This window comes from Ornithodoros turicata, chromosome 10 (assembly GCF_037126465.1).
Source record: "Ornithodoros turicata isolate Travis chromosome 10, ASM3712646v1, whole genome shotgun sequence".
NCBI classification, from domain to species: Eukaryota; Metazoa; Arthropoda; class Arachnida; order Ixodida; family Argasidae; genus Ornithodoros; species Ornithodoros turicata.
In genome coordinates this window covers 11,031,434-11,056,681 of record NC_088210.1, presented here as the reverse complement: position 1 = coordinate 11,056,681, position 25,248 = coordinate 11,031,434, and the positions used below count along the sequence as shown (strand labels likewise).

General features: G+C 45.9%; 1 protein-coding gene across 1 annotated transcript in view; it reads left to right on the top strand.

Annotated features, from left to right (window-relative positions):
- The first annotated feature begins 16,358 nt into the window (after positions 1-16,358).
- LOC135369792 (uncharacterized) overlaps positions 16,359-25,248 on the top strand; it is a 74,253-nt gene continuing 65,363 nt past the window's right edge. Inside the window, exon 1 of the mRNA XM_064603310.1 lies at positions 16,359-16,568. The gene's annotated coding sequence lies outside the window, so the exon portion shown is untranslated. The remainder of the gene's footprint in view (positions 16,569-25,248) is intronic.

Here is a 25,248-nt window from a genome sequence, read left to right as displayed (position 1 = left end):
CATGCTACCTCGTCCGCTTTGGAAAATAATTCGCAAGATTTCACATGTTTGTGCATTATTCCTCCAAGGAACACGTGTCGTGATAACCTTGTATTGTCGTTCCCCCTTGAAGGTATTGTTCTTGCAATCCGTGCATTATTGCACTGCATGTAAGTGGAAGCGTTTCGGCCAGTCGCCAGCGGATCAATCAGTCTGTTTTGAAACGTTGAAGTGTGAGGACGTCGGCCGAGTAATGGAATCAAAGTTTTGAATTATGGTGACAAGTACGAAATCAACATAGCGTGTAACGTAATTTGAAGTCAACTCGTTTTTGCATTTTAGTGCCCCTTTCAGACGGTTCTACGGGAAAAGAACATTCACTGACACCGGGAGGCTTATAGAGGCGCTTTGCATGCGCAACGTGCATGCATCACGTGTACACGCAACGCTCTCTTTGGCTTGAAAACCCGTTTAGTAGAGGCTCCGGAGCGAGAGGGACAGAGTGGACGGAGCACGCTCTGCAGAGTCGATACTTAAAGGGACCATGAAATGATTTTCGAGAATTCCGAGTACAATGCCGGGAACGGTTCTCATGAACCCTCATGAACACATCCACTATTAACCGTATTCAGTGCACCGGGCCATGGTTACCCCGCAAAAATAGCGGGGCGTGACCGTCGGATTCACCCCTTCGAAGCGGGCTTCCGTCATCAACATCCAGTCCTCTCAGCCAATGGATCTTTTTCACAACGGCCTATGTGCATGCGCATGACCTTGAGACATCGGAGAGGGTTATCTCCGTCTTCACTAGATGGCGCAGTATGGAGACGACAAAGGGTGGGGACCAGTGGGGAGACCGCAAGAACGGCGCCATCCCGTCGATCCCACTCTGGACCGGTTCGCGTCTTTTGTGCTACCCACGTGCAATTGTTCTTGCGCACTCCGAGCGTGGTTCGCTGGAGAGCCGCTAGGATACGACGCCTCGTATGTGTGAAAGGTCCATTGTGGACTTCCGGAAGCACACACTCCGCGGGACCACGTGGGTGCATGGTTTCGGTTTCGACAACAAAGGACGCTGTCGTATATCTCCCGCCGAGATCAATAGAAATATGGCGCTACGCAAATTGTCAGCGATGGAGGAGGAGATTATGCGACGCACACCGTGTCTAGGAATCGTTGCGCGCGCAGCAGCTCCCAAAAAGGCCACCGACAGACACATTTTCTGACGAAGAAGAAGCTGAGAGAGGAAATCGTGCTCCGGTAACCATGCCGACAATCAATGGTTACATTACACTTCCGGTACGCTTCCGTGTCAATGATTAGATACGATCCGCAAGAAACTGATGCCGACGTGGCAAAAGAGTCCATAGATTGAGAAGTTACCCGTCAAAAAGAGCTCGTTACAAGTTAAGTTACCATGTGCAAAATGTAACTAAGTTAATAACGAAGTTCTTCAGCCTGAAATGTAACTCGCAGTTACTGAGTTACTTAAAAAAAGAACGAGTTACTTCCAAGTTACTTCGGACAAAAAATAGCATTGCAGGTGCAGCGCGCGTGAGCAGTTGGGTTAGACCTTGAGTTGCCTGCGGAGGAGTGCGACACGCTTAGTTCCTGTGGGCGCACAATGGTTCAGCTTCATTTCAATGGCAGCGGTTCTTACTTCGTGAATAAAATACTGTAATTGATTTAATATCACGTTTTATGGCAAAAAAATGCCATGAAGGAACCGGAGAGAAAGCACGAAAATATGTGGACGTTAGTGAAAAGCGAGTTAAAAGTAACTTGGAACTTAGCTTAAGTTACTTTGGCAAAGTTACCTGAAAAAGGAACGAGTTCCTCTGAAAGTTACCACGGCGCAAAAGTACCGAGTTAAGTTACAAGTTACCAAAAAAAGGAACTTAGTTACAGTAACGAGTTACTTGTATCGAGTTACCTCGAACTCTGCAAAAGACACTCCGCCAATCGGAAACATCCCTCCTGTTTGACGTCGCGGCCAGTTCGCCTCACAGGAGGGTCGTAGCGGACTCCGTTCACGGCCGTGGTTAATATAGCGAATATTTCCGCCATTTGAACGACTTGATTTTCAACTTTATATTACACAGGGCGAATGCTTTAGTGCAAAGGAACAAATTGAAAATGGTCGTAGGCTTGTCAAATATCCTTTCATGGTCCTTTGATCTTTAACGCGCCATATACCACTTGCAACTATAGTGGAACCAAGCTGCGCAGTCACAGCTTCACTTATGAGCACGACGCAACCAGAATGTGCGCCACTCAAATTGCACCGTGTGAATAGATCCCCAGATGTGGTTTCCCTAAAATATGTATTGCGTCTGGGGAGCTTATAGAGCAGCGGTTCGCCCGGATTTCTGGGGACGGGAATAAATTTGATTTCTGCACTTCGTTTCACCTTCACTGCAGTGTTGCACAACTATCTTCGATCGATGCCACTTCTATATGCCGAAAGTAAAAGCCGTTGTTTCGTGCAAGGAAAAAAGTATCACATTTGGCTCTGCACCGTCACACGTGCTGACGTACACGCGCGTAACAGATATGTGCTATTGTGGACGGTGTTATGTAGGGATGCCCTGTTTTAACTTTTAACAGCGTCGGGGCTACTGGGCTTCAAAGCTGATTTGAATAATTCAGAGGAGAGTCACCGGGGCTGCCAATATGTAAGCTGATTTAAATGCGAACGTTTCACTGCACTCTTAAACAGAACATCGCCGCATAGCACGCTCGTAGCCAACCGTCATCCCGCCCGTTCGAAAACGGGAGGCGCACGTCCCTTTGTGACGCTTGTGCAGTAATGTTAATTGTCACACAATGGTGTACGCCTTCCGTCTTCGATAACTCAAGGAAAAGAACAATGTCATTCGGGATGCACTCTATAGAAAAAGGACTTCACCGCTTAGCACGCTATCATTGTGCTATCATCCCTATCATTCGTGGCAATGGTTGGCGCACAGCATGCTATGCGGTGAAGTTTTGTGTTTAGGGTGTGAGAGTGCTACATGCAGCAGCTGCGGTGCAGGTCAAGATAATTACCAAGACTGTCATCCTCACCGACTCGTCTAACGCTTCCAAATGGTGATGAACACGACGTGCAATAGCATTTTAGCGCGACAGGATGTGCCCAACACAGGCCAATCGGTAGAGATATCTCCATGCAGTGGATCTCCTCCCACGTCGGCACCACTGGCAACGAAAAAGTGGACCAACTGGCATCTGCTGCACACCACAGCAGCATAGACGCCAGTTTGTCAACCGGGGGAGACAGCGACAGAAAATTTCTCCTCAGTGAGATAGTACTTACACGGGACCCTAGAATCAGGGGCCTGCAAAATCATCGGCTAGATCTCCCGCTGAAAGGATTTTCCCGCGATACACAAACCATGTTCTTCAGGACGCGAACTGGAAGTGCTTTCACTAAATTATTACCATAATAAAAGATTGGCTGTTTGGATAACGCACATTGCAGACAGTGAGAGCAACCCGAAACTACTGAACACATCTTGCTCCATTGCAGTGCATGTGCTGTGGTGCGGCAAAAATATAGTTTGGACGCTGCAAGAACTGGACGCTGGATGATATCCTGCATCCTATTGGGCTCTTCCAGGGAAAGACGTTCCCAAACTCGAAGCCTAGTTTGCTTCCTCCAAGAGTCTGGGCACGCCCAAAGACTATGAGACGGAGTATCTTTGCTCGGACATCTCACCAGTCCTGGCAGTGACCGTAGATGGGTAGAAATCCACCGAACCGGTAGAGATGTAGAAAGGGAGTTGACTCAGGGGACAGAATCCGCCGATATTTCGAACAGAAACTGTTAGAAGAACAGTCTCTGTTCGAAATATCGGCGGCTTCTGTCCTGAGGCAACTCCCTTCCTACACTCTTAAAAATGAACTTCACCACATAGCACGCTCCGAGCAAACCATCATCTCAAATGATATCGTTATCTGCCCTGATTTGTTGAAAACGGGGGGCGTAGGCCTTTTCTTGACACTTATGCTGTTCATAATTGTCCCAAAAAGGGCGTACGTCCCCGTTTTCAACAAATCAGCGCACGTAACGATATCATTTGAGATGATGGTTGGCTCGGAGCGTGCTATGCGGTGAAGTTCATACGTGAGGCCGACAACGGCAAGCCCTTTCAACATCGCCACCACCACCACCTCATTTTTAAGAGTGTACTGGCAGTGACCGGTAATTTTCGACATCATTTCAGCGTCTCTTATCATATCACATCATCACCATCCTGGCTACAGTCGTAACGCGACCCACAACAGTGCGACCAACAGCGGCAAGCTATAGTCCCGCTGCAACCACCACCTCTGTTTTAAGAATTGTGCGCACTTCATATTAACCTTTTCTCCGAACCTATATACGAGCTACTCGCTGTCGGAGTAAACCAGCAACCCCTACACACGTCTACATAACTCTCTTACGTGCTCTCTGTGAATAAAACAGCTGCGCGTTATGGAAGATACTTTGTCTGCAATCCCCCAAACGATTACGCCTATGGGACCCTGATTGTTCTTCCAGAACCGTGCGTCGGAAATTTCCGGCGCACGTCAAAAGAACCCCGGGTGGTCGAAATTCTTCGCAGTCCTATACCCCGCGGCACGTGCAGGATGTCGCCACACAAATTGTGGGCAAACTTACCTCACGTGTAAATCTACATACTTATTATTATTGTCCTTCTTACACTCTTAAAAATGAACTTCACCGCATAGCACGCTCCTAGCCAACCATAATCTCGAATGATATCGTTATGTGCCCCGATTTGTTGAAAACGGGAGGCGTACGCCTTTTTGTGACACTTATGCTGTTCACAATTGTCACAAAAAAGGCGTACGCCTCCCGTTTTCAACAAATCAGGTCAGATAACGATATCATTCGAGATTATGGTTGGCTAGGAGCGTGCTATGAGGTGAAGTTCATTTTTAAGAGTGCACGCTTTAGAGCAACAACTACACTCTTAAAAATGAACTTCACAGCATAGCACGCTCCTAGCCAACCACCATCTCGAATGATATCGTTGTCTGCCCTGATTTGTTGAAAGCGGGAGGCGTACGCCTCTTTCGTGACAATTATGAACAGCATAAGTGTCACAAAAAGGCGTACGCCACCCGTTTTCAACAAATCAGGGGGCTTAATCACTCGCACGCGTTAGGAGCTAACGAGAGGCGGGCACTCGTCGACAAGGGCACGTGATAAAACACGTGCACGGCGCTCTTCGCGTGATACGTGAAGGACGTGGGATACGTCACGCGCAATGTGTCAGGTGCCCATCTTTTTGAATTTCCCGCCATTCGTTAGCTCATAACGACCGTAACAACGATGAAGCGATTAAGCCCCCAGGGCAGATAACGATATCATTTGGGATGATGGTTGGCTAGGAGCGTGCTATGCGGTGAAGTTCATTTTCAAGAGTGTACAGCTTTGCTGTTTATTATGATTTGTGTATTATTATGTGATTGTGCTTTACAGCAAAAATATGTACGGGGAACTAAATTGTGAAAATCTGCACGAAAAAAGAAAAATTGTGAAAAAACACAAGTAACATGTCATGATATATACAAACTATCGGCAAAATTAATAAGCGCGTTGCCTCGAGCTCTCTAAAAATAGAACTTCCCAAGCTCAAGGCCGACCGCAGCGGAGAATGATAAGGTTGTCACTCTTGATTAAAGGAGAAAGAGCGGCGCGTTCGTGTTGTTGCGATCACTAACTTAAATGCAAAGTGTCATATTAGATTACCTCTATGTAAAAGAAAACACGAAGACGTTAGCCCCGACGACTGGCCACTCCAGTTCGCGTAGTCTGTGGCAAAATAAACATGAACAGCAATGAGATAACTGATGTTCTGAGGCTGGAACAACATAGACGGGACAATCACATACAAGGCCTCAAGTTGCCTAACGTTTTCAGTGACTTTCATCTTTCATCATGAACAGCAAGGCAGTGATAGGCAGTAACTGAAGTCAGGGAAGGATAACGGAGGTATTTTCGTTTCCGTTTTCGTTACTGCTATATTTTCGTTTCCGTTATCCGTTTCTGATACCAGCTTTTAAGTTCGCTTCCGTTACGTTTCCGTTACTGTTTCCGGTAATGGAACGGCTGTTATACGTACAGAGCTGCGGGAGGACATCCCGTCCGGCTGCAATTTTCCTATTCAAATCAGTCGAAACCGAAACCACCCACTTCTGGAGTGAAAGGAGCGACGGGCGTCCGCGTCGGAGGGTCACGTGTTTTGAAGCAGTGGAGCTGATTTGAGTAAACGTTGATCTGACGATCAGATGGATTTTTGTTCTTTCTTTCCTTTATTTTGTTTATTCTATCTTTTTCATGTTTTTTTTTTTTTTACCAGCTCGCGTAGCTCAGTGATTAGCGCGCTGGGCATGTCACGTCGGGACTTGGAGTTACCACTCGTTCGAACCCCAGTGCCGGCTGTGCTGTCTGAGATTTTTCCCGGGTTTTCTTCGGACGCTTTCGGACATATGCCGGCACAGTTCCCGTAGAAGTCGGCCCAGGACGCATTCCGGTGCGCATTCCCCCAGGTTGTCGTTGAGTCGTGATGTTGCCCACCTTCGTGAGACTGATAATGGCTAACCCTTTCACCACTACTACCCAGTTTCTTTTTTTCTTTTTTTTTCTCATAAGCCGAAGGTCATGCCGTTTCTGTGCTCGAGAAGTGCACAGTTCTGGTTTCGGCTCATTTGCGTATCAAAATCTGGCGACTTACATCTTAAAGTGCGTCGTATCCCGACTTTTTAAAAAATTGGACGAATTTGAAGAAATTCGTGTCTGTAAAAAAAGAAGTGACTGTATGCAATTCTACTGCCTTGCATTTTTTTTTTTTGAAATCATCTAATTAAAAAAAGAAGTTCATTAATTTTTGCGTAATGAGTTGTCCAGTGGGTACATGTGCCTTTCCGCAGGATGTCCGCTTCTGGCGTAACCCGCCTGCCTTGCAAATATGGCATCGGTGCTGTTATTATTATTTTTTAATCTGTAAAGGATAAATAGAAACTCCCTGTTTATTTAGTCACCCGTTAGGTTTAGCAACGTACTTATCAATCGATAACACTTTCTAATCGTCGTTTATGTTTCAGAAATTATTTATGCTGGAATGGGGGGGGGGATCTATTTAATTTCGCAGGAAAAAGTCAGGAAGGGGATAAACTAAGCATAAAGGGACAATGGATAAAGGGACAATGAAAAAAAAAAGTGTGTACTTCTAACTCTACACTCTCAAAACAGAACTTCACCGCATAGCACGCTCCTAGCCAACCATCATCCCGAATGACAGCGTTCTCACCCCTGATTTGCTGGAAACGGGAGGCGTACGCCATTTTTGTGACAATTATGAACTGCATAAGTGTCACAAAATAGGCTCCGCCTCCCGTTTTCAACAAATCTAGGGCGAGAACGTTGTCATTCGGGGTGATGGTTGGCTAGGAGCGTGCTATGTGGTGAAGTTCATTTTTAAGAGAGTACTTATGGATTTTGCTGGGGTGCTGGTGCGTGGGGTAAAGCGCAGGAGCAGGCGTTTACCCCTCTCGCTAAAGCGCTCTCGGAAACTATACTCGCTTGTATCTCTCAGACCTGAACCGCCCATTTGTACTCCGAGCAGATGCGAGCGATTACAGCGACCCGCGTGTCGCTTTAGTTGAGCTTAGTCTATACCTCCTGATTGTTTCTTCTTGAACATGTGCGTTAATCTATAGATTCAGAACAGCTGAAGGAATGCATTTCATCAGGAGAATTCCGGACTTCGTGTAAATTAAAGAGGAAAATTTAGACCTTTCCTAGCGACCCATTACATGCATGTAGAATATTCCGCAGGGACGTCCCTCGTGTGAACACACGGGTGTGCGTAAAAGAAAGCATTGATTCATTCAGACAGCACCCGGATTAAGCCGAATAGCACCTGGATTATTTCAGATGGCACCTGGATTAAACCACACTCTTAAAAAAAAAGGGGTGTACTTTAATTCCTTTCCTTGCCACATATATAACACCCTTTTGGAGAGTACAATTGCGCTCAAAAGGGTGTCTCCTCACTCCCTCAAGGGAGTAGCATAACACCTTCTCCCTGCCGGGGAGTAAGATTACTCTCCAGTAGGGAGAAAGGTGTTATGTTACTCCATTGAGGGAGTGAGGAGACACCCTTTTGAGCGCAATTGTACTCTCCAAAAGGGTGTTATATATGTGGCAAGAAAAAGGAGTTAGAGTACACCCTTTTTTTAAGAGTGCAGGTGAGCTCGCGTATGCCCAGTGAACTCTCTCTGAATCAAGTCCTGCACAAAGGTCTTAATCTCAAGGCTGACCTCCTAGTGAAACTTATCTCGTTCCGCCGCCATCTGGTCGTACTGATTGCAGACATTCGCAAGGCCTATCTGCAGATCGCGACCTTGTTGGATCTGCCTACACTTTTGCTTATTTGCAGTAATGCACTAATGAGTGCGGCAAACAACGGCAAGATACCTCGACCCCCCCCCCCCCCCATCCCCCGCAGTAATTCTGCACAGTTGTTCGGCTACTGCAGTTGTCAAGGGCTACTTTCGTAGCCCTTGACGTGTTTCCTAGTCACTGCTAGCCAGTGGCGGATACAGATGGGGGGGGGGGGGGCGATCGCCCCCTCCCCAAAACGTCAGATTATACATTGGATTTCCCTCTCTCCCCTCCCCCATTACGGGCTCCGACGCAGAAACCGCCCCCCCCCCCAATCTGAGGGTCTGGATCCGCCCCTGCTGCTAGCTCTACACTCTTAAAAATGAACTTCACCGCATAGCACGCTCTGCACCAACAATTGCCATGAATGATATCATTATCTGTCCTGATTTGATGAAAACGGGAGGCGTACGCCTTTTCTGTGACAATTATGAACAGCATTAGTGTCACAAAAAAGGCGTACGCCTCCCGTTTTCAACAAATCAGGGCAGATAACGATATCATTCGATTCGAGATTATGGTTGGCTAGGAGCGTGCTATGCGGTGAAGTTCATTTTTAAGAGTGTACGACAACTGTTCTTGCTACGTTTGTTTGTTTGGTTATTTATGCCCATCCGTGTTTATTTCAATATATCTCCTTCATGCCACGCAAGCTGAACTGTTCCTTTCGTGGAACTTCCTAAAGAACACGTGGTCTCAGGCACACGTTCTTTACACGCGCATGTTCGTTTTCCCCTCTCTCTCTTCCCCCCCCCCCCAGAAGGTTACGGGGCTGCTCCCACTCATTCCTCTCCCAAGCTCTTATCCAATAATCCATCGTCTCGACACTGTTTCACATTGTGGATGATATTACTTCGTAAGCGTCGACAAATTCCTTTCGCAGCTCACGTTAGTGTGTCTTTAAATAGGTCTGCCGTAGGAAGAGGATTTAAAGACGGCAAAATTTAGAAACATTTCTCTTAGCACCGCTCTTAAGTTCAGCGCGTCGTGAAACTTCCTTCCAGAAGTTTACGTAACATTTTATCTTGGGACTTCTTTGTATAAGGACATTTAACAAAAGGAACCCCAAACAGTACGTTACTAGAAATACACCCAGAATCTGGATTGGGTGGGATTGTTCTGAAAAGTAAGACAAGATGAAGAAGGTAGTACCGCGAAGGTATAGCCGCCTACACTCTTAAAACGGAATTTCACGGCATAACATGCTCCTATCATTCCGTATGACAACGTTGCTCCCCTGATTTGGTGAAAACGGGAGACGTATGACTTTCTGTGACGCTTATATGTCGATTGTCACAAAAAGGCGTACCTTCTGCGCATACCACACATTAGAAATCACAACGGTATTATTCTGTGCACCGGTTGTCTTTGACCAATTGGTAGAGCCCTGGACCGGCAATCCAGAAGATGTGGGTTCGTATCCTACAGCTGGCTAACCTTTTCAGTGACTTTCATCTTTCATCGTCTCTGCCCACGTGGTAATTTTCTTTTGTAAGAGTGTATTCCAGACCGCTTACTGTTGGCCGCAGGTAACCTCCACTAGGGGCTGGTGGAGTTAACGATGAAGTAGCACGAAAGAAAATGAATGAGTGACAAAGCGAAAAGAGGTATCCGATGCGTGTACGGGATTTACTGCACATGACTAGAGTCAGTAAATAAGCTTCACTTCAGAGTATCGACACTGAGGTCCAAGGGAGAGCAGGAGCGCCATCTTGTTTCTTCACCACACCGGCATCATCCCATTTGAGGATCAAAGACGGCAAACATAATGCTCCCTGTGGGATAGAGAAGCGTGAATGATTGTTGTGCTATAATCCATGTATTGTCAACCAGAGCGTTCCGAGGATGTCAAGGTGAGCTCAAGGCCGTCAACTGCTGCTTGCAACCGAAAAGAGCATTTCACCCGCGCACGATAGATGGCATCGTGCGCTAACGTGCTCCAGAGCCGTTTATAGAGAGAGTTTGGCCATTAGGAGGAGCCTAACTTGAACCGCGTCATGCGACGTCACGGCTGAACGACCTCCCTCGCCGCGCTCTATTGTTGTCCATTCGTCAACCGGCCGCCGACGCCATGTTGATGCAAAGCGTTGGTCACGATGCAAGGGGGAAGACACGTGCGTATCGCGTCCTTCGAGACCCCTTCGTCCTTGAATCCTTTCAGTTTGGTAACAAATCCCCCATTTCACAGGCGCCTGTGGGCCATAAGCCGGCGACTCTGGGAGATTACATTGAGCGCGACAAAAGTACATGCCGACCAGCCGGTGAACTGCATCAAGATGGCGCCTACCTGCTGGCTGATAAGCGGATTTCGATTGAGTTCAAGCGTTATGGGCGGTGCAACACCGACTCTGACGTCAAAACAGGCTCCGCCCGTGAAGCGGCAAAAGATCAAAAGATGGCCAAACTCTCTCTATATACGGCTCTGACGTGCGCGTGTGCGTGGGTAGAGTGGCGCGGAAACAAGATGGCGCATGCTCGCTCTTGGAACTCAGTGTCGATACTCTGAAGCGTGGCTTATTTAGTGACTCTACATGACCGCTAATGTCCACTTTCTTCCTAATACTAGCATGCGTCCAAATTTGACTTCCCCCCCCCCCCGGATGTCCCGGATGTCCCGGAAATGTTTTACGATGGTGCGAAACGTCCGATGCCTAACTTGGGAATGCCACGGCTCGAGTGTAGCTTGAGTTTGAGGACACTGCAAGGCCGGTTTACAGCGCGGTGCGGTGTTCCTTTCTGGCAAATTATCAGCATCAGCATTATCGGTCTAGCAATGAATTACCAACTAGCCCGACAAAGCATTTTGTTTTCTGGCAAATGACTTACGTTGCAGGAGACATCTACAAGTGAGTGCCCAAACGAAAATAATTTAAGCTGGTGTGTGTACCAAAAAAAAATGTCCTTAGCAGGAAGTCAGCGTTGTCCTTGTACTCATACTTGCCTGTCGTCTTGAGTTGATCTGTTATAGTTTTCATGTTTCAAAGTCAACAGCTATACCCCACCTAGCTTTGTCCAGTGCAGCTAACTCCGACTGCAGGACACGGCGGGCTTCACTGTAGCGTTCCGCGTCCATCCCGCAGACCCAAATTTTTGAACACTACTTTCCTTCTGCTGCTTTCCTTTTCCTTTCCTTAAGAATTCGCAAACTTACTTGCGACAGGAGGTCGACTTCTTTAGGTAGTGACAGTTTGGGACGTGTCTTCCGCTTTGCTAACGGAAGGAAACCAGAGTGGCTTTCAGAAGCGCACCTGATATCGAGCGCGCGGGGCCCAGCAACAAAGCCATATCTGAAAACGTGAGCTACTATATATACTTGATTTTGAACCTGAAAATTTCTTTAAAAGTTATACTACACATCTTTCAGCATGGACGATCGAATAGCCGATTTCACACACCGGAGCGCTGCTCGCGCACGCGTTGTACCCTGGGAACGTACTGACATGGGAAAGAGAGATCGGTCGATAGCGTCTCGTTCTCGCTGACCTTGACACCTCGCGGACTCTGGGTCGAGTGAAGAGAACGGCTCGTGGGGCACTTTATCGTGAACCGGCATGAGTGCACTGAAGAAACCGCGTGCTCCTCAACCTTGGAATGTTGAACCCTCATTTGGGAGAGGGATCACTTAGAGTCACTCAATAGGGGGCAGAGTATAGCGACACAGAGCCACACCGGCGAGCAAGCCGCCATGTTGTGTCCGGCGCAGCTGCATCGTTTAGCAAAGGGGCGCCAATGGGTGCGTTGAGTCGCGAAATTCACATTGAAATTGAAGAAATTTTGACAGGATTACGAGCACCGGAAGTGCGCTTGACCGTTTAGTTGAGAGAGCTATGACTCTCTTGACTCTGGGGCCGCCACTCAACGCACCCATTCTCCCCCTTTTCCGCAGGAGAACAGCGCGCAATCGAGCCAGCTGGCAGCCGAGGAAAGCCATTAGGATGGAGGGGGCCAAACATGGACGGCGCGTTCTAGGAACGAGACACCACGTGACATGGTCAGCCCAATCGCGGGCACCGAATGGCGGCTCCGGCGCGGAAAACGAATGCGATACCATGTACTGTAACCCCATTTAGTGACTCTGACCACACTCAGGTCGCTCCGCGGGCAATAGGGGAGAGAGGGAGAGTGGGGAGCCGCGCTGACAGCTGATCTGCTTCCATATCGTACGTACGTACGTATATGCGGCGCCGCCTCAAGAAGCGCATGTGTGAATTCAGCTTTACATCAGCATCCGTCATCGTTCCGATGTGTCCTGTGTCGTCCAACCCTTGGACGCCACACCGACCACCAAGGACTACCATATGTCCCAACGTCCTTTCGCTCTGCCGCAGGGGTGGCTTCTGCCCCGCCGGGAGAAACTTATAAGGGCGAGGTCGGCTCATTTTTAGCAGCATCATCGTCACCTTCATCTTCCCCCGCATCCCTCTGCGGATTCATGTTTGAGCAAACCTTCAACGGATTAAAACCTGTCCTTCGAACACTGTCACAAGTACCATTCTGATCCTATTATTCAGCAGATGTGAATAATGTACACCTTCGAATAATTGTTTCAAACTTGCAAAAGGACTGAACGAATAACCTTCCTCACCGAAACTATGTTTTTCGAATCAAATATTCAAATCGTGAATTCAACCGAAACAATCCCGAATTGTAGAATAGTGTTTGTTTTTCGAAAGCCCTCGTAGCGCCATATTTTATGGATGAGTACGAAATTGGTCAATTTGAAAAGCAAAATGTTTGAGCATCAAATAGCATCTCGTATTCATGTCATACCGCGGTGCGCGTTCATTCTTCTTTTCTATGTCGTCTTCTCGCAAGTTCTCGAGCCAATAGAGAGCGTAGCTAATTCATTTCGATGAATATCGACGCTATTGCCGTAAAATAGGGTGCTAACCCATTGTCCACTATGGACACTATTTCTTTGTACCCAAAGGATACCCAAAGCGCTGCGGTACCCTATTCTAAAGCCATATACTAAGCTTGGAATGCCGGTTGTCCACGTCCTGAAACACGCCACGAAAACGTTGCGTTACTCGCTATGGAACTTCAACGGCGCAGAAGATACTTCGCCTGACGTGACCTTCAGTGTAGGTGAACGCGATACCGAAACTACCGCTTTTCATTTGTTCCGTGTTAACGCCGCGAAGCGACTGTGGCTATATGACTGGTGTACAGACATGGAGAATCGCTTTTCACCTTTTGCATTGAGAATGCGCAAAATCTCTATGGGTCAGTTTCACCAACGCTGGTTAGGGGTTGATCCGGGATCAAGCGTCACTTAACTTGAAATTACGAGTCAATCCTCTTTCTCTAACGTTAGCTAGCGTTACAAGAATTCCCCTTGTGTCACTAACTAACGTTATTGACGAAAAAGTGACGGCTAGCTTCAAGTTTAAGACACGCTTAATCTTGGTGTAAAGTTAATTCACCGTTGGTGAAACCGGGCTATGTCTCTCTGGTTTGCCATGCTATAGCTGCGACGTCACAGGTTATATGCGTTAAAATGTCGACGTCACTAGAATGCCACGGGCTTTGGCTTACAATAGTACATGCTGCACAGCTGCTACTGTTTGTTTGCAGTATTGTGACCCGCCCAATGACCCGCAGTGCTGCTTTCGGTGCTTTCTTTTTCTTTTTTTCAGTTCATCCTCTTTTTGTTCTGTATGGGACACCTCGATTGTTCCTGGAATGATTCGCACTTAGAGGGGTACTAAAGTGCAAACAAACCGACGGGGAGTGAATGATGAAAGTTCTTTCTCCCCATGTGAGAGAACCGGAATAACTAAACAAATAAATAAACATTTCTCCTCGCGGAATTAAAAATACCGTTACCTTGACATCAACACATAAGGAACGAGATTCATCTGTTGCGTCGTTCGTGAGTTTTGTTGTTTGACAATTTTTTGACGGTTTTGACGATTGTCGCTTGAGGAAATCAATCCAAGGCCTCTCCGCATTGTCGCTCTGCTTCAGAAGGAGAGGGAGAGGGAAAGCGTGAATTGCGTTTTTTTTTTTCTTTCTATCGATCATAAGAGGAACGTGACTCATCGGTTGCATCGTTCGTGATTTGCGAGCGAAAGGAACCGCAATTTACCGTTTCCCCTCTTCCTCTCATTCTCAAGAAAGCCAACAGCTCGGAGCGGGCTCCCATTTGTCTCCTCAAACGATTTGACCAATCATCGCGGGAGATCGTTTGAGGAGAGCAATCCGAGACCTCTCCGCATTGTCGCGCTTCTTGAGAAGGAGAGGAAAACCGTGAATTGCGTTTTTTTTTTTTTTTCGATCGATCATAAATCAGGAAAGACGCAACTGATGAATACTGTTCCTTTTGTTTTCGTGTCAAGATAACGTCCCCTCTCATTCTGCAGCGGGAAGATTTTTGAACTTTAGTGCCTGTTTAACCCATTTCGCTTCAGCCTCATATCAACAGGGAGTGCCACAATGGTCAGACCTTGTAACAACGCGAGGGCGGTCGCCTCTGACGAAATCGCCATCTTGCCCTCACCCCACGTGACAGCTAGGCAACGTCGTTTTGTGGTCATGTGACCTTGCTTACGCGAGCACTGTTTCCGCGCTGGCCGACCTGTCCAGAATGCATTGCGTTCCCTCGGCATGCTATGGTGCACATAGCAATGTGTGGTAGAGCAACCCTGTGCTTATATCACTCGTCTATCGTCTCACGTGTACCTCGGTGAGGTAGCGCAACAGTGCAACTCAGCCGGTGAAACACTCCATGTCATCAGCGTCGTCTAGCGTTAGTTATTGTCGCACGGCAGATGATGCGATCATACACCGTGATCTGTATTGCAGTTCCAAAGAGGGGCTATGAGGCCGGGGCCATTACTGAGGCAGCGCTCGTGTTGACATCACTTCTAGAGGACTGGTGCAATATAATGCAGCAACGTAACGTACTGGTTTCCTTCGTGGAATTTTCGGTGTCTTGTTTGCACTTTTTAGTAGAGCTGGACCCGTATTGCGATTCTTAGGACCTCGCGCAACGACGTTAGCTGGTCATGAAGGCGTGATGTCATGCGACGAACAAAGACGTCTAATACTATTGGCATCATCATATACCATCATATCATAGCCTTATCATTTCAACTCATACTTTCCCTTGGGTAGCGAGCCATAAAAGCGACAAATTTCGTGACTCATTGAGATGACACGTATTAGTTGTTGTTGCACAGCTGATCAACAATGCTGTAGGCATTTTTCTTTTCTTATTTTTCTTTCTTTCTTCCCCTTTTCTTTTCTTTTTTTCTTTTCGTCCCCTTTTCTTTCCTTCCCCTTCCCTTTTTTGTTTGGAATAGCAAGCCGACCTTCGTCTGGCTGACCTTTCCTTTCTTTTTCTTAATAAACATATCCCCCCCCTGTAGGCATTTTAAATTAGACAATGGCACACAAGGGACACGGGGGGGGGGATATGTTTATTAAGAAAAAAGGAAAGGAAAGGTTAGCCAGGCAAAGAGCCGGCTTGCTATTCCGAAAAAAAGAAAAAAAAAAGGGACACGGTTAGCGGCATCCTCCGCACTCTATACTAGAACGTGTCAACTTGTCACTTCGTCGCTGAATCTCGCTCGGACATTTCATTAACCTCCTTCCCTGCCCTCCTCTCTCGAACATTACCCTCCTCCCGTACCGTCGTATTTTCATCCGGAGGAATTCGCGGTCATCTACAGGTTGTTGTTGCTGGTCGATTGGCCGCGACATGGTTCGCGACTCCGCCGCCAGAGCGCTCCTGTTCGTCACCATGGTTACCGAATGAAGCTTCCTAGCCCGGCAGCCCCAGCCGGTCTTGAGCCCGGGATATAAAACCTCGGCGGTGTCCAAACACCTCGCAGTCCGTCAGAACGCGCGTGTAGAAGCGGGCTCCTCCAGTCTCACAGCCAGCATCGTCGTCGCCGCCGCCACCGCCGCCGCCGGAACGTTACGTGACAACTGTGTATGGTGACTGGACGTGGGGAGACTTGACTCGTGGAAAGCTGCACTGTTACCCAAGATGCGACTGACAACTTGTCTACAGAAATGTTATGTAGTGACTGCTTTTCCGTCGGTGATATGCGAAAGATCAACTGTGTCATTTCTGGAGGCTCCGTTGCTCAGGCTTTACGTCACTGTCATGCACTGATGTGAGGTGAGTTCACGATGACTGATAAACTTTTTTTCTGGAATCCTTTAACTTTGGTGCAGCACACATTAAATTCTAGGTTGCATGCATCTAAACTTCAAACTTGTTATCTAGCGAATGTTGAACTAGTTTTATGAGTTACTACTCGATCATTACTCTTGCTGTTCATAGCGTTATCTAAGTTGTGATATGCGAACATGCCTGTCAACGTACTTTTGTGCTAACCTGTGCATTTTTTCTCGAATGTTAAGTCAATTATCTGTTGATTATGCCGGAGTAAAAATGTCAGTCTCGCTCTAAAATGTACAGCTGAACAGTCTGTCTGGCTATTCAGGCGTGACTGCCCTGGTGCAAAGCTAGTACAATAGAAGCAGGAGAAAAGAAACGGGTGTTTCCACTTTTTCGTTTTGTGTAACGGCCTTTTTCCGGTAATGCGAAACAGGTGTAAGCCAAACATAATTTTGCTCATCTGACGCGTGAACGCGCGCCTCTTAATCTATTCCTGCAGTGTGCTGGTCACAAAATATGTGATTGGCAGTTCACTGAACACTATCTATATTGTACAGACTTCGCGCGTATGAGGCAAACTTCGGCAAGCGAGCACATCACCGCCGTATGGATTTCGAGAATACTTGTAAAAAATATGTAGTGTTGTAACAATTAACTTGTCAATGCGCACAGCTATAAGTCAATTGCCCATCATAAGACAACCGTGAGCTCTAGTAAATGCGAAGGTATTAAGTATAACGGTTCCGAAAACACAATAAGTCAATCAATCAATCAATTTTACTTTATTGAGTCAATCGCCTTATTCCTGTGAAGCAAATGACATCACTTGCTGATGTTTGATTTGACAACTTCATCACATTATCAATCGGTTTCGTGCAGCGCTTCGGATCGACTAAAATTTGCTTACGTGCAGCAACGAAACGAAGTAACAGAGGAATTTCAAAACTTCAGAAAACTTCATCGCATGCATAAGGAGAAGGAAAACGCTTCGCTCGATACTTGGTCCTGCAAATCGCATTGCTTTTTGATATTGGTTTAGGGGAAACGTTCTTACCGCCGAGTTCAACGCCAGTCACAGTGAGATTCTTTCCGAGGCCCTCACGCGTAAGATGTCAGCTGCTTCGTGTACAGTCGAAGTCAGGCCACCAATGCTGACCAGGAAAATCTTTGGAAAGACGAATGTTATACGCGTTCGGGAATACAGTGAAAATATTGCCGAAAGACATTCGAGTCCATACAATATTGAGTGTGCTTACAGTTATTCCATTTGTTTCACAAACTCGTCCGTCACTTGAATGCACATCTTGCGAGTGCTTCGCAGTGACACGTACAATCATTAGACGCTGCACAAATGGCCCCGAGACGTTTCCGTTTCATAAAGGACGATTAATAACACCCAGGATAATTAAGCTGCGTATCCAACGCCCTGAGTCGTTTTTTGCTTGGCATTTTTTTGAAGAGTGTTCATGTCCCCAAATAACTACTTTGTTCTATCCTGGCGTCCCTAGAGCGTTTATGGAGTAAATAAGTTCCTGTAAATCGTGCTTTGCCTGCACGACACAAAAGTCTGGCTTGAAAATTTTTTTCTCGTACTTCCGAATAAGTATATCTTAATATTCACGTCGTGACGCCAAAACATGTCAGCGTGTGAGCGCTAAAGAATCCCTCGGCGCCGGAGGTAAAGATAACCCCTTTTTATGCATGCAGGTGACCTATATCCCAGAGCGTTATGCCTCTTTGTCTATCATCGTCTTTTATGTGTGTGTATGCTCCGTAAACGAACGGTCGACATGTCGAGCCATCTATCGCCTCGTTAGGAAAGCTAACATTGCAACACGATGCATGCATTTTCTTAAATTTTGCGTGACACTTCGCGTAACTTTGCGAAATGTTCGACTTTCGTCAGCGACGCTGCAGTGATTACTTCCTGTAAATCGTGCTTTGCCTGCACGACGCGGGAGTGATGCTGGGAAAATAGGTCACTCGAACATCGTAACTAAGCATCACGAACTAAATCACGAACTTTCGTGCGGATTTATTATTTAAAACACTTTGCTGGTGATGCTCCGCGTAAAAAAAAAGTTTTATAACTAAAACGGACATAGTCTCATTTCCAGAACTTAAACAATGGCTGTGTTTCAGATAAAACATAATTAAAAACAAGTATCGCGCGTGTGATTACGCGGTCAAGAGTGCCTAATTCTGCTGCACCTTTTTGTCGCTGTAATTTTCGTTTCACAATTTGCTTCGAGTTTTGTTTTACATAACTATACTCCAGCCTTGTCGAAAGCGCTCCTGAAGTTCCCCTCGTGGGCGTTGTTTAATCCGTCACATCAAAACTCTCGCGTTACGCAAATGTTAAACGACGAAATAATAAAAATGAAACAAGTCGCACGTCCAGAGCGACACGTGGGACGCACAACAACAACGACAGTAAATGAGTGAAGGAAAAACGATTATAACATGGGGATGCGAGGGACGAAGGGAACAATTATTAACCAGCCCGAAAGCATACCCTTTCGCGGAACTTTTGGAAACTGGAGGAAGCGTAACAAGAACGGGTTCCGAAGGTGTAAAATATTTCTCACATTATAGAGCTTTCTGAGCTAATCATAAACATCTCATAAGCTCAAAACAAAATACGATTACGCTGAGCACGCGTTCATTTTCGAAGTAGCTTTTGCGTTATTTTTAATGTAGTGGTTAGTTTAGAGATGCTATTGGGTAGTTACGGGGACGGTGCCAAAGAGCAAGAGAAAGCAAGGATACAACTGACTACGGGAAGGAAAAAAAAAAGCAGTACAACAAGCGGTGACAGTGCATTGTAAAATGTTTAATTGAGCGGCAATTACTGTAATAAGATTACGTTAATTGGGGTATTGTTTGAGAGCAATGACAAAATCAGTCTATGTTGGAGCATTTGCCTATTTTCCTGACCAAGGACGTTCCAGTCATTCACGGTTCTAGGAAGAAAAAAAAAGAATATTTGAATGTCTGATTGTTATGAGAAAAGGGCTCAAATGACATAGAATGGATGTTTCGTAGCTGACTTGGGAGCTAGATTTGATAACCGACCTGCCCAGATGCTAATCTTGTTAAATTTGGAAGTAGATACTTGTAGTTTTTTTTTATTTTTTGTTAAACCTGAACGCGTTGTTTATTACGAGATAGAATTCTTTCATTCTGTGTAAGGCGCTGTCTCTCTGATAATGTGGAAAGCTGTTCTATTTCCCTGTCACTGACTGAATCCGTGCGCCGGTAGCGACTAAAAATGAAGCGTAATGCTTTTCTTTTTTACACTTTCTAGTCTCGTTATGACAAGGCTTCGCATGAGGGTCTCAGATGACGTCGGCATAGCAGGCATGGGCAGTAATAGTAATATTTTGTATTATAATACTATTACTGTAATACTTTTGAGTATTTGTATTATGAATTATAATACTCATTTTTGAAGTGTATTTGTATCTGTATCATAATACACAAAACGAGGAATTTCATGTATTATAATACTTTTGAAAGCGTAATACTTTTGATAGCGAGGTCGTAAGTTCGACCTGCAAAGTCTCACTGGTGCACTTTATGAGAAATTTTTCGTGTCCCACAAACATTTGGACACGAACAAGGCTCCTATTACAGTGTTCCCCTGCACCAAATTATCCCAAAGCGAGTGACTTCGGGGCCAGAGGTTACTGGAGGTTTCCTCGCATTCCTTCCACTTCAGCATCCGTAAGGATGAGTCATACCACTGCAAGACCTTTGTCTTATGAAAGAGTGCGTCCAGTGCAACCAGGCACTCCTGTAAGTGGTTGCACAATGGGCAGTCAGAGGCTTTTGAACAGCCCACATTTTATAGTCCAGAGTGGATGAAATCAGGACTCTGCCACAGTGAGGGCAAGTTGTTCACTGCAATCAAATTGATCAGCGCTATCTGATCGTATTCGGAAAGATTAGACCGTGTGCAAAAATGTAAGCGTGAACACAACGTCATTGGAATATGATCGTCTCGATAAGGAATGCGCATATATTTAAGTAATTCTTCTGTTCTCTTCCTTTCTTTCTCCACAGGTTAAGTATCAATGTATGACAAGTATTACTCGTGTAATACACAGAAGTATTAGTATTATGTATTATAATACTCGTTTCTGAAACGTATTTGTGTCTGTATTATAATACCGATTTCTAGAAAGTACTATGTATTAGTATTATAATACAAAATATGAGTATTACTGCCCATCCCTGCGGCATAGTTACTTACGTATTGTTACTCGCATACTTTGCACTACACTAAAGCGGCGAGCAAACTAGCCCGAGAAGTTGAGAAGAAATGGAAGAATAGAAAGAAGATGGAGGGGGCACATAGTAGTGTGAAATAAATGAATAAATGTAATCCAACTCCGATATATGACTGGGTTCAGGGTGTACTACCAATATACGCCAAAACAAAAAAGAAAGAGAAAAACGCAGGGCGCTTTCCACGAATGAAAACTACCTAATGTTGCTAGAAACAGTAAATCGTCGCACCTAGTATTTTTAATTGCGCCTAATTAATTTATTAGATAAGGTCATTGATACAACTTTTACTGTCACAAGGCCCGCTGTAGAGTCCTACCCTGTATCTCAATGACCATTGGTGTTTCTTTCATGTGTGTGCGTGTGTGTTTTTTTTTTGTTTTTGTTTTTCATCTTCCTTTTTGTGGCGCAGCGCAGCCAGTGGAGGCGAGCTCAATTGCTGTACTTTCACATAACTTTAACTTCATTCTCATATCTCACATCTAATGTTTCGCGCGTAATGGGTTAGTGTACTGCCCTTCAGGTGTGAATCACCCCAGGTCGTAGCCACGATTTATTTTTGTTGTTGTGTTAATTGCAAAGCTGTCGACAGCCTCGATAAACACAAGATTGAGGTGTTTACAGCAAGGTACAGCGCGAACTTTCTCCATGACAGGTTAGAACTTCTTTGAGAAATGGGTTCTTTACAACTTTCAAGGGCCCCTTATTGAAAGGAGTTCGCGACGCAAACACACGACCCTGCTTATCTCTCTTTTCTGTATCTCTCCGTGCGAGAGAAATATAAGGCTAGCTGTTCAGACTAGAAATGCCGGATCAAGAGAAGATACTCTGAAGCTTTAACCTTTAATTTGATAAATGTGTGTGCAGTTTAATGCACTTTAAGCGGCTGTACCTGATCAAGAAGTTTATAAATAGTATCAGAAATCTCTGGCGTCACGTAGGAAACGCGGTGAATACTGACGACCTTCGTGCGAGCGGATTGAATTAAAAATCGCTCGTATTAGGGCATGATGAGCCTCTAACGAGATTATCAATATATATTTTAACGATTCGTACATAGTAGTGTATTAGCTAATCCGTTTTACTCTCGCACGTTCCTGAGACGCGAATTATCGACTAGCCCCGCGTTCGAGGCTTCTTCTTTTAAGTGGTAAAATATACGGCCATTTCACGTCCCACGAAAAGAAGCACCGTCGAAAAGAAGATTCTCCGTGTTGTCGTGTGTCAGCGGACACCCAACACCGTTCGGGCTGGTGCCCTTTTCTTGAAAGGCCCTTAGGGTGCCGTGTGGCAGAGGTATCAATCTTTAACTTCTTTCTGAAGGCGAAAAGAGCTAAGATGCTATCGCTAAAGCAGAGCGGGCTCGTTCGTCGAGCATCTGTGTCCAACAGCGACGCTTAGGAAAGCAGGGTGTAGTTGTATATGCAGACAGGACAACATTAGTGCTTGTTTTCGCTAACGTGGCTTGTGAGGTTCTTTCGTGGGTTTAGAGCCATCTCTGATTTCTATGCGTTGCATTGTGGAGCTTGTAATAAGTTTAGCAGCAAGTAATGTTGAAGGAATTGTACAACTGTCATGGGTACTACGTGCTACGTGGTATCTACAACTTCTTCACCAATAGTGAGGAAGACACGGCTTTCTAAGGTACTCCAGGCTCAAAGAAACCCTTCCTTCCTTTGAAATATGGAGGTCACCGCTATTTCAGTGCTAGGTTATGCTGTGTGTAGTGCACACAGCGAATACGGTTCACTGCGTTTTGGATGATTTATTGCTGGGGCTCTGACTTTTCCGAGTTTGCATTTGGCGGAAATCGGAGGAAAATGGGGGGGGGGGAGTTACCGGAACTTTCAATGTCTGGAAGATTTTGAGCTTTTCGGATGTTCTCTGAACGGTATCTTTGACAAACTGCAGATTTTCCAGAAATCGATAACTCCTCTGAGGCATTCCAGATATTCTAGAACTTGAAAGCCTCGTTATGCACAAGTCCATTTTTGTAAAAAAAGAAAAAAGAAAAAAAAAACGCGCGCGTTTTTAAGAAAAACTGTTCGGAGAACCTTCGAAAAACTGAACTGAAACTGAATTTGAAAACCCGGTGAACAAATGTGCCAATTGAAAACCCGAAAAGTCGGAACCCTACTTATTGGTGCCGTTGCCACAACATCGACAGTAAAGCAACTTGTCACTTGGGCTAATGTCCATGTCCCAGAAAATTACACAGAAATATTCATCATACTTTAATTAACGCGAGTAGTTTAGTGCTTCGTTGTTGTTTTTCTCATCTAACTTAGTTTTTAGTGCTTCCGGTCGTTAACTAGAAGGGCAAAGATTCATTAATATTTCAATTAGTACGGCTCGAAAATAGCTCTAAAACAGGAGGCTGCCAAATCTTAGCGCCACATCCTTGAGCCAACTCATCCTTGTAGCTTTTGTCCGCACTTTGAGATGTCCACGCAGACACAGGACTGTATACAGGACCGCATAGCAGGTCAGCTACTTTTTCTGTGACGAACCTCTCTGCATAATCTTTTGTTTTACATACGCCCCCCCCCCCCCCACCAGGTTTCCCGACTGTGACCGAAACAGTTACAGTTACCGTTCCCCTGTGACTGAAACAGTTACAGAGACGCCATCAGGACGCCCAGTGGTTTACCCAGAACTTCGTCCTTGGGAGGGGGGGCTCTGCACGGTGGTGTATTTACATGCTTTTGACTAAATATTTTGCAACCTCACAAAAATTTAGAGGGTCGACGCTAAATTTTGGGGGTGGTGTTAGGGGAGCGTAGGGGGGTCTCGATAGATCACTGAATCACTGAATCACTCCTGAATCAACCTGAATGAAACAAACAAAATTCCACCTGTAAGCTCCACGTTGCTTTCATTCTCGTTTGAATAGGTGCTCAGCTCTATTACAGGGTGCGCTTGAAGCAGTGCTCATCAGACGAACCTTACGACGAAAATAAGTTGATGATGATGATGATAACGATGATGAGAGACAGGATAAAAAAGGTTAAAAACTGGATAGCTCGCTCGTCCAACCAATCAATCCCGCGCTTCCCTTTCTCCCAAGCACCCTGCCTGCGATCTAGCTAGGGAGACCGCTCGGCTACACTTCGTCACCTCTCCATTGCATTAGAATATGATGCATCGCCTGTTTGATGAAATATGCATGATGAGCGGGCGAAGCGTGGCGGAATTTGTCATTATCGCAGGGACGACTGGAAAGCGAATGAAAATTCGATTTCGCCCTCGGTATTGGAAGACCACTGCGCTCAAGCCCACTCGATCCTGACGACTGCGGACACGTAAGGCGCTAATTAAATGTGTTCACTTCACGCATGCATATTTGAAGAACGAGGCACAAGGACGAACTACACGTGGTCAGCCTTGCCGCGTTCTTCAAATATGCATGTCAACATAGCCAACACTCTCTTCTGGTTGCAATTTTATGCAACTTTTATTACAGCGAACACGGAATATATAGTTAAGCCAAGATGCACAGCAAAAATAGCAAAGCGACAGCAACTAGAAGGAGCGCTGCATGCCGTCAACTAAGTAGGGGACAGTTTGATTTTTTTTTATATTCCGTGTGAGCGCCGCGAAGCAACAGTGGCTATAAGCGGCGTACAGACGTGGACAGATGTAGAGAGGACAGCAGGAAGGTGTGGGGGGGCATGGAGGTTAGTATGCGTCCTGGGCCGACTTCAGGGGGAACTGTGCCGACATTCGTCTTTAAAGTTTTCGGAAAACCCAGGGAAAACCTCAGACAGCACAGCCGGTGACAGGATTCGAACCCGTGTCACCTTCCAGTCTCGGGTGTGGAAAGCGATCATCCTAACCAGTACGCCGCGGGAGCTAGTAGGGGGACAGTTGGTGTCGACTTGTGACCGCACACGCCACTGAATATAAGAACCACATTGGCCAAGTTAAAAAGGAGGGCTAGGGTGTTTGTGTTCGGTGCAGGTGGTATCCTATATCACCGTGATAAAATTATGCAGAATTGAGGTAAAGAACCCGCAAGATCAGTGAACACCAGGGCAGCGATATATTCGCTTAGAGCATTTCTATGGCCAGAATATGAAAAAAAAAAAAAGAGAAACGTGAGACCGTAGCGTTCTCTAGTGCAGGTCTTCCCTCTTTCCGTCTCGTAATCACGTTCAAAACAATGACCTCTAGCGGCCATTGAAGGTGGAGAAAATGAAGCCTCGGAGAAAATGGAGACGGCAGTCTCAACAGCTCCAACGATAATTGTATGAGCTTCTCCCACAATGGAACTGTATTACTTCAACACTGGGCACAGAAAAAAGAAAAAAAAAGAGAAAGAAATGAAGGTGTCACCGTGTTACAAGCTGATAAGATTGAAGTGCTACAAGTATTCTTAACGCAATGC